This window comes from Lactuca serriola, chromosome 5, assembly GCF_051521515.1.
Source record: "Lactuca serriola cultivar US96UC23 chromosome 5, Lser_US96UC23_V15, whole genome shotgun sequence".
Taxonomy (NCBI): domain Eukaryota; kingdom Viridiplantae; phylum Streptophyta; class Magnoliopsida; order Asterales; family Asteraceae; genus Lactuca; species Lactuca serriola.
Window position 1 is genome coordinate 215,382,816 of NC_136412.1, and position 11,312 is coordinate 215,394,127.

Sequence of the window (11,312 nt, forward strand, 5' to 3'; positions counted from 1 at the left end):
TGACCGGACTCGGCGAGTGCACAAGGGCAACTCGGCGAGTCTAGATGTTTTCACCAACTCTCTAGGATTCCCTTCTTACACGTCGAGTACTCCTCCTGACTCGACGAGTTCCACCTGGAAGAATCGCGGGGCCACCCCGACTCAACTCGCTGAGTCTCAAGAACAACTCGGTGAGTCCCAGCTCGACTCAGACCACTTGACCACCCTTCCCTAACTCGCCCTGACTCACTGAGTCAACCCATGACTCGACTGGACCACTCACTGGCCGATCCAAGGCAATCTTCAAGCTACTCGCCGAGTTTGCTCATCGGACTCGGCGAGTACATGTCATGCAATCACTCAAACTCACTTCTAAGGTCAGATCTGTTCCATCAATTCATAGATCTGGCCTTCCTAGACTGATTCACCATGTAAAGCCCCAGACTTGGTATACATACAACCTCTATATGTCCATATATGAAGACTTATCAACAAATATCACAACTCAAGGTCATAACCTCCATTGTTCTTCATAAAGCTTGATGAATGAGGCTCTCTGGACCTCTATGGATCCAGATCCAAAGCCTCATCACTAGCAAGGGACTATTTGGCCATCAAATCAATCCAACAAAGGCCACAAGAAACCCTAAATCAAAATATACCCCACAAAACAGAAGATGAGCCGAAATCATACCTTTAGATCGATGATCTAAGCTTCAAATCCACAGAATAGCAACCTCCTTTGCTTCCTCTTGGCTAGGACTTCCCTCTTCTTTGCTAAACAACACACAAAGGTCAAGAAATGCTTCCTTTCACTCTCAAATCGCTAAAGCACTCTAGGGTTTCTCTCTATGGACTGCTGGGTACTATTGACGGCCATAAGGCCGTTTAAATAGGTCCCAAACCTGAGAAATTAGGGTTTCATTAAACAGCACGGACTCGCCGAGTCCATATCCTGGACTCGCCGAGTCCAGGCGAATCCCGCGTCCAGAATCGCGTCCCTACTCGGCGAGTCTGAGCTCCGACTCGCCGAGTCCCCTCTCAAAACACCAAAATCATAAACAATAAAGATACCTGGAAATTCGAGCTGCTACACAGGCTGGGACATATTTTGATTCAAATGAGAAACATATCCCATATCGTGATTTCATCAACAAGGAGCTTATCTTGTTCTCAATGGCTGATCTTTGATGATCAATCCCATCAATGGTGGATAGGTTAAAACCGGGTCAAAGAAAGATTCTTTTTTGTGCTTTCAAGAACCCATTTTCCAAGAAGTAAAAGTCGCCCAATTCAGTGGATATGTCTCTGAACACTCAGCATATCACCATGGTGAAGCAAGTCTTGTGGGGACCATCATTGGCATGGCTCAAAACTTTGTTGGCAGCAATAACATCAACCTCCTTTACCCCAGTGGTCAATTTGGTACACGTCAGATGGTAAGTTAAATAAAATATAAATTATAAAAATAAAAAATATTGTTCCTTTTTCTTTCTCTTCCTATTTAAAAATCTTTGTTTACAGGGTGGAAAAGATCATGCGTGATCACATTACAAAACAACCCCTTGAATTGGCATCCAAAGCAACAACCTCTACCCTACTGATATCTGAGCTTTTGGAAAAGATGACACACGCATATTTAAATCAAATCTCTGGTTCCATGGCTACCCCAAGGGCCCACACCCCTAGTGGTGAGTCATCAACTGTGAAAAATAATAAGGCTGTGGTGAACCCTGAAGTTGTTGAAAGTTCAAACTTAAAGAACAAAGAGAAGGTTGAAAAGACATCTGAAGGTATGAAGTTTAAAGATGTTCAACCACCAAAACCAATGGATCTTAATGCTCCTTACTTTGATTATGAAGCTTTTCCATAGGCTGTTGAAGGGTATATTGGGAATTCCTCTACTTTGTTGTGATGGTTGTGGAATCCACCCGATAACCGGGCCCCGTTTCAAATCCAACGTGTAAGTAAAATCTTGAATCTTTGTTGTTAAATTCAAAATTTCAATTCCATCTTTTTTTTTCTAACTTTTTATACTTTTTGGGTTTGCTTTGAAGTGAAATCTTGAATTTGTGTTAGAAATTGTAACGCCTGTGTTTCCGGGCTTGCCATTTTTTAGCAATGTAATAGTCTAGGTTAACCTTTGTAACCCGTTGTGAAATAATAAGAGTGTATTATTTGAGTAGTATGTGTTTTGTGCTTAATTGCTTAATTATGTGGTTTGATTAATTAAGAATAAAAATAAGCGTCAAAATTTAAGTGTAAAATAAACTTAATATCTTTGGATAATGTTGTAGTAGTTGAAACGAGGTTTCTGAATATATATAGAACGCCCAAATCTGACTTCGTACGAGGAAGTTATGATTTATCGAAGTTTCAACTTTGCGGTATGCAACCTGAAATACTCGATTTGAGATCGAGCAGTTTTTAGCCGAAGCATTCTAAACGAGGATCGAAGGTCTTGTTGTTGGTATCGAAACGATAAAAAGTTAGGCGAGAACGGACGTCAAAGGAAGAAATTATGAATTTATAACGAAGTTTTTCTGTCGCGGCCTATTAAAAATAATTAATAAAAATAAAGTCGAAATTAGCCGACGGAGTCTAAACGAAAGTTGTAGAGCGTAGTCTCACCTTCGCATGGATATAAAGAACGTCGAAAACGGAGTTCGTATGAAGAAGATATGAATTGCCGAAGTTTATTAAATAATTTGTATTTATTTTTAATTGGAAATTCCGGCATTATCCGAAGGGGAGTCAGCAGTCCGATCCAAGGTACGCCCCGCGTACTCCAAAGATGCCGACACTCGCAGCAAGTGGCTTCGGATGACGAACGCGATGACGATTTCGGACCTGTACGCCCCGCGTACGTGCGAGGCTTAGCCTCTATAAAAGGCTTGCGAGGGCAGCCGAGAGTTTTGTTCATTTTCTCTCTTCTCTCTCCCGTTTTGCATCGTTTTGAGTGCCAGAAATACCCCGAAGCCCCGGTATTATTCTCGAGCCCCGAGGCAAGTCCCGAGATCCCGAAGATCCCGAGAAGTGCGGTTCCCGAGTCGAAGCTCTGCCCGCGAGAAGTTCGATTTTTGTGAAGATCTTCCAGATCTGCTGAGGATTACTACTTCTGCAAGTCGTAGTGCTGTCCGATCGTCTTCTGATCAAGTGAGTGTATACTACCTTTCATATTCACGATAATAATACAAGTATGGTTCGAGTGTATTAAGTATATTGTTCTTTATATGTGTGAGTGTGTAGTTACTTTCTTCTAACGCATGATTATGAAGTATTTTATACGAAATACGTGTTATGTGTAGAATTTATTGTTATGTGCGTGAATTTATGTTCACCCTCTTCCATCTCATAGATCTGAATTGCTTTCTATGAAATACGTGTTACGTGGGTATGCCTCATCTGTTATGTGGAATATATATTGATTGAAAATGATATACAGGTTTTAAACTATGTATGAAAGTATATATTTTATCTACTAATATGTTGGGTAGAACATGGGTAGATAGTTGATGTGTAATGAACAGATGAGAGGCCTCGATGTTGTTGTTGTTGTTGATCTAGTTATTCAGCGGAGTATGGATAACGACCACGGATTCTTTCTAGACAGTCCAGTGGAACACTAGCAGGTTCATAACCTGTAGGTGTTGTGAACGATGTGTTCACCGGTGTACTCTATCCCCCTCATGGTTGCCTTTAGGATATCTATTGTTGAGGAAACCCCTTAGCAGTGATGTCCGTCCCGATGAAAATCCTAGATTAGGTCCCTTGAGATAGATGTTATTTTAGGGACATAAAGTGAGGATAACGGGAATGGGTAATCAGGATAGTGTTGGTTGGTGAAATTAAATATAACTTATTTATTGTGGGTTGAAAACCCTATATGCTCACCAGGCTCCCAAGCCTGACCCACTCAGTTTTATTTATATTACAGGTAGTGGCGCGAGGGCATAAGATGGTTGAATCCTCAAGTTGTTTTGTTTACAAGTCTGTATATGTATATATTTGTTGAATGACTTGTAATGTTATCGTTTATGCTTTATGGTCTGTATCGGAACATGACATCCCGAGTTTTGATTATATAATGCATCTCTTGATGAAATGCTTTGATAAATATTATTTTATCATGTTTTGTTTTGGGAACAAATTCCGCAACTCTTTCAAATCAAAAGGATTTACTCTGAAATTATTTAAAAGCATAAATGAAAATCGGTCTTTTTTGGCCGAGATTTTGGGGATGTCACAGTTGGTATCAGAGCATTAGTTTAAGCGAACTAGGAATTTGTTGGTATTTCTAGACTTAAACTTAGAATGCTAAGTGGAATTGTGAGTTGTGTGTCTGTTGAATTTTAGACACGAGCACTAGTTTATTTTAGGAAAGTTGCCTAAAATGCTTTTATGTGCTAAATGTTATATGTTCCCATATATGATATTAATTGTTCGGATCTACGGTCTGTTGTCGACCGGATCTGGAAACCTTATGTGTGTAGGATTCTAAGCGTATGTATACGGAATTAGAACTAGCATGTAAACGTTTTGGAGTAATAAGGATGATTTGAATATCTATCGTGAATGAAGATCTAAATTTCACCTTATTCGGTGTGTAGATCAAAAATGGTGAGAACAAGGAGTGGCGTTGGAAACGCGGATGAAAACAGGAATCAACCGCCAATTATTGAGCAAATACCTGTTGTAGCATCAGCACCAGAACCAATAACAATGGTTGCGATGCAAGCCATGATTCGGGCTATGTTAGCCGAACAAAGGGATGAGATGCGACAGATGTTGCATGATAATAGGGATGAACCTATCATACCTATTGAGGAACCCGAATTGATCCCTGAGCAATCGGAGGAAGGGAACAATAGTCGCATTATGAGTCAAGTTGGGACTCAAGGAGAATGAAGGAACGATCCGGAAAGGAGAAACAACAACGATGGGCGTATGTACAAGAATTTCTTGCCAAGTCTTTCTGGAAGCCCAAAGCCTATTGAGATAATGGATTGGATCTCCGAGATGGAGATGGTATTTGAAAGTTGCGACTGTAGCAACAAACAGAAGACCGTCTTTGCGGTTAGACAACTGAAGACTGGAGTCCTGAGTTGGTGGAAGTTGTTGGCAGATACTATGCCGCGAGGAGAAGCCCTGAAAATGTCATGGGAGGAGTTCTTGGAACAACTAAGGTTGCAGTATTGTTCAGAGATAGATCTGATTGATCTGAACAATGAGTTCCAAAACTTGAAGAAGGGGAAGATGAGCATAGACAACTATGCTACTGCATTTACTGAGAAAATGAAGTTGTTTCCGTACCTAGTGCCAACGGAACTCTCCAAGATAGAGAGGTTTGCTAATGGACTGCCTGCCGACTTTGGTCCGACAGTCAAGATGGCAACTACTCTGAAAACGGTTGTTCGTGCAGCTAAGAATGTGGAGGCCCAACAGAAGGAAAAGGGTCTGGAAAGGATAGATGTTGGTGAAAATAGGAAGTTCGATGGAACTTCAGGGTCCAACAAGAAAAATAAGTTCTCGAAGTCTGGTTCGAGGGGAAGTGGAGGCGAAGCGAAATGGTGCGACAAATGTAAGAAGAAGCATCATGGAAGATGTGAGGTGGCGAACACATGCTACAGCTGTGGAAAGCCAGGGCACTATGCCAATGAATGTACCCTCACTAAGAAAGTTTGCTATTGTTGTGGTGAGGAGGGACACATGTCGAGGGACTTCCCGAAGAAGAAGGAGGCAGCTAGACCCAACATTCCACCAAAGCCAAAGGCGAGAGCATTCCAGATGACACTGGAAGCTGCTAAAGATGAAGCTGATGTCGCTTCAGGTACCTTTCTCGTTAACGAATTGCCTGCCCAAATTTTATTTGATTCTGGAGCCAACTACTCCTTTATATCGCATGAATTTGGTAGAAAGCTAGCTTTGCCTGTTGTTAGACTAGATGATGCCTTATTAGTCGAAGTTGCTAGTGGCAAGTTTGTACCTGTTAGCCATCGTATGAAAAACATCTTAATTGATCTGAATGGGAATAAGTTCCACGAGGAATTATTGCCTCTAGAACTAAATGGTTTCGACATCGTTTTGGGAATGGATTGGCTTAGCGCCAACGATGCCGAAATTTTATGCAAGAAGAAAATAGTCAAAGTAAACCCGCCTGGGAAAGATTCGTTTATGGTGTATGGGGACAAACGCAGAGTGAATTCTGGAATCATTTCATTGATGAAAGCCAGAAAATGTTTGACCAAGGGGTGTACATCATATCTAGCATTCGTGATTGATGCTAAGAAGGAAAAGAAGGTGATGCAGAATATTCCAGTTGTGTGTGATTATCCGGAAGTATTTCCTGAAGATCTTCCTGGATTACCGCCTGATCGACAAGTGGAATTCCGTATTGACTTGTTGCCAGGAACAACGCCAATTGCAAAAGCACCTTATCGATTAGCACCGACGGAGATGAAGGAGCTAATGATGCAACTTCAGGAGTTATTGGACAAAGGTTTCATTAGACCTAGTTCATCACCCTGGGGAGCTCCGGTGTTATTTGTGAAGAAGAAAGATGGAAGTATGAGAATGTGCATTGATTATAGAGAGCTGAACAAGGCAACAATAAAGAATAGATATCCGTTGCCAAGGATTGATGACCTGTTTGATCAATTGCAAGGTTAGAGCTATTTCTCGAAGATCGATCTAAGGTCAGGATATCATCAGCTAAAAGTAAGAGAGCAAGATATCGAGAAGACTGCATTCAGAACACGATATGGACACTGCGAGTTCTTGGTTATGTCATTTGGACTAACCAATGCTCCAACAGCATTCATGGATTTGATGAACAGAGTTTGTAATCCGTTCCTAGATAAATCTGTGATAGTGTTCATAGATGACATTCTGATTTATTCAAAGAGCCAAGAAGAGCATGGCAGACACTTGCAAGAAGTGTTAGAAGTCTTGAAGAAGGAGAAACTGTATACTAAGTTCTCCAAATGTGATTTTTGGATTCGTGAAGTCCAATTCTTGGGTCACGTGGTCAACCAAGAAGGTATAATGGTTGATCCAACAAAGATTGAAGCTGTGATGAAGTGGGAACAACCGAAAAGTCCCACGGAGATTCGAAGCTTTTTGGGATTAGCCGGATATTACCGAAGGTTTATCCAAGGCTTTTCTTCGATCGCTACTCCATTGACAGCTTTGACCCACAAAGGAGCTACTTATGCTTGGAATGATAAGCATAAAGAAGCATTCGAGAAGCTAAAGAAGAAGCTATGCGAGGCACCGATACTTTCTCTACCCGATGGAGTCGAAGACTTCGCCGTTTATAGCGATGCGTCTGGGGTTGGATTGGGTTGTGTTTTGACCCAAAGAGAAAAGGTGATAGCATATGCGTCTCGACAGCTGAAAGAGCATGAAAAGAATTACCCGACTCATGAGTTGGAGTTGGCAGCGGTAGTTTTCGCTCTGAAAATATGGAGGCATTACCTCTATGGCACGAAGTGCAAACTTTTCACTGATCATAAGAGTCTCCAATATCTCTTTAATCAGAAGGAATTGAATATGAGGCAACGACGCTGGCTAGAATTACTTAAAGACTACGACTGTGAGATACTTTACCACCTCGGTAAAGCTAATGTTGTTGCTGATGCTCTCAGTCGGAAAGTCAATCTTGAAAGGAAAAGACCAAGAGCGTTGAGAATTGAAGTTGTCTCGACCATTGTGGAAAGTATAAAGAAAGCTCAAGAGGAAGCTTCTGAAAAGAATGACCGAAAGGAGGAACGTTTGGGCAAAACGTTGGTGTTCGTTGTAAACAGTTACGGACTGAAGGTGTTCCAAGATCGGATTTGGGTACCTAAGTCCGGAGGAATTAGAGGTCTTCTGATGGAAGAAGCTCACAAGACCGTGTACTCAATTCATCCGGGTAGCACTAAAATGTATAGGGACCTGAAACCCTACTACTGGTGGCCGACGATGAAGCTTGATGTTGCAAAGTATGTGGCTGAGTGTGTGACTTGCGCGAGAGTGAAGACACAACATCAAAAACCGTATGGGAGTTTAGAACCTTTGCCTGTGCCAATGGGTAAGTGGGAAGACATTGCTATGGATTTTGTCACAAAACTGCCCAGAACAAAGAATGGTCACGACATGATTTGGGTGGTCGTTGATCGATTCACTAAGAGTGCGCATTTCATAGCGGCCAAGGAGAAATGGTCTATGGAGAAGCTTGCGAATTCTTACGTGAAGGAAATTGTGAGGCTTCACGGTGTTCCGCTAACGATTGTGTCAGATCGTGATAGCCGTTTCACCTCACGATTTTGGAAAAGTCTACAAGAGGAATTGGGTACCAAGTTATGTTTAAGTACAGCTTACCATCCGCAGACTGATGGTCAGAGCGAAAGAACGATACAAACGCTTGAAGATATGCTGAGAGCATGTACCTTGGAATTCCTAGATAATTGGGATGAACATTTACCTTTGGTAGAATTTTCCTACAATAATAGTTTCCACTCGAGCATTAAGATGGCACCTTACCAAGCTTTGTATGGACAGAAGTGTCGTACGCCGTCTTGTTGGCTTGAGGCTGGGGAAAAGCAGTTTATGGGACTAGAGTTGGTTCATCAAACTGCTGAAAAGTTGAAAATAATTAGGGAAAGAATGTTAGCAGCTCAGGATCGTCAAAAGAGCTATGCTGACAAGAAGCGAAGACCGATGACTTTTGAGGTTGGGGATTCGGTTTTGCTTAAAGTCTCGCCGTGGAAGGGACTTATAAGATTTGGTAAAAGGGGAAAGTTGAGTCCAAGGTTTATTGGACCGTTTAAAGTTCTTCAGAGGATTGGGAACCAAACTTACAAGCTCGAACTACTAGAAGAACTGAATGGAATTCACAACACTTTTCATGTGTGTTATTTGAGGATGTTCACGGGAGAAGTTCCCGACATGATTCCACTTTCGGAGTTGAGAATCGATGAGAACAAAAGGTTGATTGAGGAACCAGAGGCAATTGTTGACCGAAAGACTAAGAAATTGCGACGCAAGATGGTTGGGTTAGTGCTTGTCCGATGGAAACACACGAATGGGCCGAATCTCACCTGGGAGACGGAGAGTGACATGATGAGTCGCTATCCGCATTTGTTTGTTGATGAGTGATTCTGGGGACGGAATCATTCTAAAGTGGAGAGAATTGTAACGCCTGTGTTTCCGGGCTTGCCATTTTTTAGCAATGTAATAGTCTAGGTTAACCTTTGTAACCCGTTGTGAAATAATAAGAGTGTATTATTTGAGTAGTATGTGTTTTGTGCTTAATTGCTTAATTATGTGGTTTGATTAATTAAGAATAAAAATAAGCGTCAAAATTTAAGTGTAAAATAAACTTAATATCGTTGGATAATGTTGTAGTACTTGAAACGAGGTTTCCGAATATATATAGAACGCCCAAATCTGACTTTGTATGAGGAAGTTATGATTTATCAAAGTTTCGACTTTGCGGTATGCAACCTGAAATACTCGATTTGAGATCGAGCGGTTTTTAGCCGAAGCATTCTAAACGAGGATCGAAGGTCTTGTTGTTGGTATCGAAACGATAAAAAGTTAGGCGAGAACGGACGTCAAACGAAGAAGTTATGAATTTATAACGAAGTTTTTCTGTCGCGGCCTATTAAAAATAATTAATAAAAATAAAGTCGAAATTAGCCAACGGAGTCTAAACGAAAGTTGTAGAGCGCAGTCTCACCTTCGCGTGGATATAAAGAACGTCGAAAACGGAGTTCGTATGAAGAAGATATGAATTGCCGAAGTTTATTAAATAATTTGTATTTATTTTTAATTGGAAATTCCGGCATTATCCGAAGGGGAGTCAGCAGTCCGATCCGAGGTACGCCCCGCGTACTCCGAAGATGTTGACACTCGCAGCAAGTGGCTTCGGACGACGAACGCCATGACGATTTCGGACCTGTACGCCCCGCGTACAGGCGTACGCCCCGCGTACGTGCGAGGCTCAGCCTCTATAAAAGGCTTGCGAGGGCAGCCGAGAGTTTTGTTCATTTTCTCTCTTCTCTCTCCCGTTTTGCATCGTTTTGAGTGCCAGAAATACCCCGAAGCCCCGGTATTATTCTTGAGCCCCGAGGCAAGTCCCGAGATCCCGAAGATCCCGAGAAGTGTGGTTCCCGAGTCGAAGCTCTGCCCGCGAGAAGTTCGATATTTGTGAAGATCTTCCAGATCTGCTGAGGATTACTACTTCTGCAAGTCGTAGTGCTGTCCGATCGTCTTCTGATCAAGTGAGTGTATACTACCTTTCATATTCACGATAATAATACAAGTATGGTTCGAGTGTATTAAGTATATTGTTCTTTATATGTGTGAGTGTGTAGTTACTTTCTTCTAACGCATGATTATGAAGTATTTTATACGAAATACGTGTTATGTGTAGATTTTTTGTTATGTGTGTGAATATAGGTTCACCCTCTTCCATCTCATAGATCTGAATTGCTTTCTATGAAATACGTGTTACGTGAGTATGCCTCATCTGTTATGTGGAATATATATTGAGTGAAAATGATATACAGGTTTTAAACTATGTATGAAAGTATATATTTTATCTACTAATATGTTGGGTAGAACATGGGTAGATAGTTGGTGTGTAATGAACAGATGAGAGGCCTCGATGTTGTTGTTGTTGTTGATCTAGTTATTCAGCGGAGTATGGATAACGACCACGGACTCTTTCTAGACAGTCCAGTGGAACGCTAGCAGGTTCATAACCTGTAGGTGTTGTGAACGATGTGTTCACCGGTGTACTCTATCCCCCTCATGGTTGCCTTTAGGATATCTATTGTTGAGGAAACCCCTTAGCAGTGATGTCCGTCCCGATGAAAATCCTAGATTAGGTCCCTTGAGATAGATGTTATTTTAGGGACGTAAAGTGAGGATAACGGGAATGGGTAATCGGGATAGTGTTGGTTGGTGAAATTAAATATAACTTATTTATTGTGGGTTGAAAACCCTATATGCTCACCAGGCTCCCAAGCCTGACCCACTCAGTTTTATTTATATTACAGGTAGTGGCGTGAGGGCATAAGATGGTTGAATCATCAAGTTGTTTTGTTTACAAGTCTGTATATGTATATATTTGTTGAATGACTTGTAATGTTATCGTTTATGCTTTATGGTCTGTATCGGAACATGACATCCCGAGTTTTGATTATATAATGCATCTCTTGATGAAATGTTTTGATAAATATTATTTTATCATGTTTTGTTTTGGGAACAAATTCCGCAACTCTTTCAAATCAAAAGGATTTACTCTGAAATTATTTAAAAGCATAAATGAAAATCGGTCTTTTTTG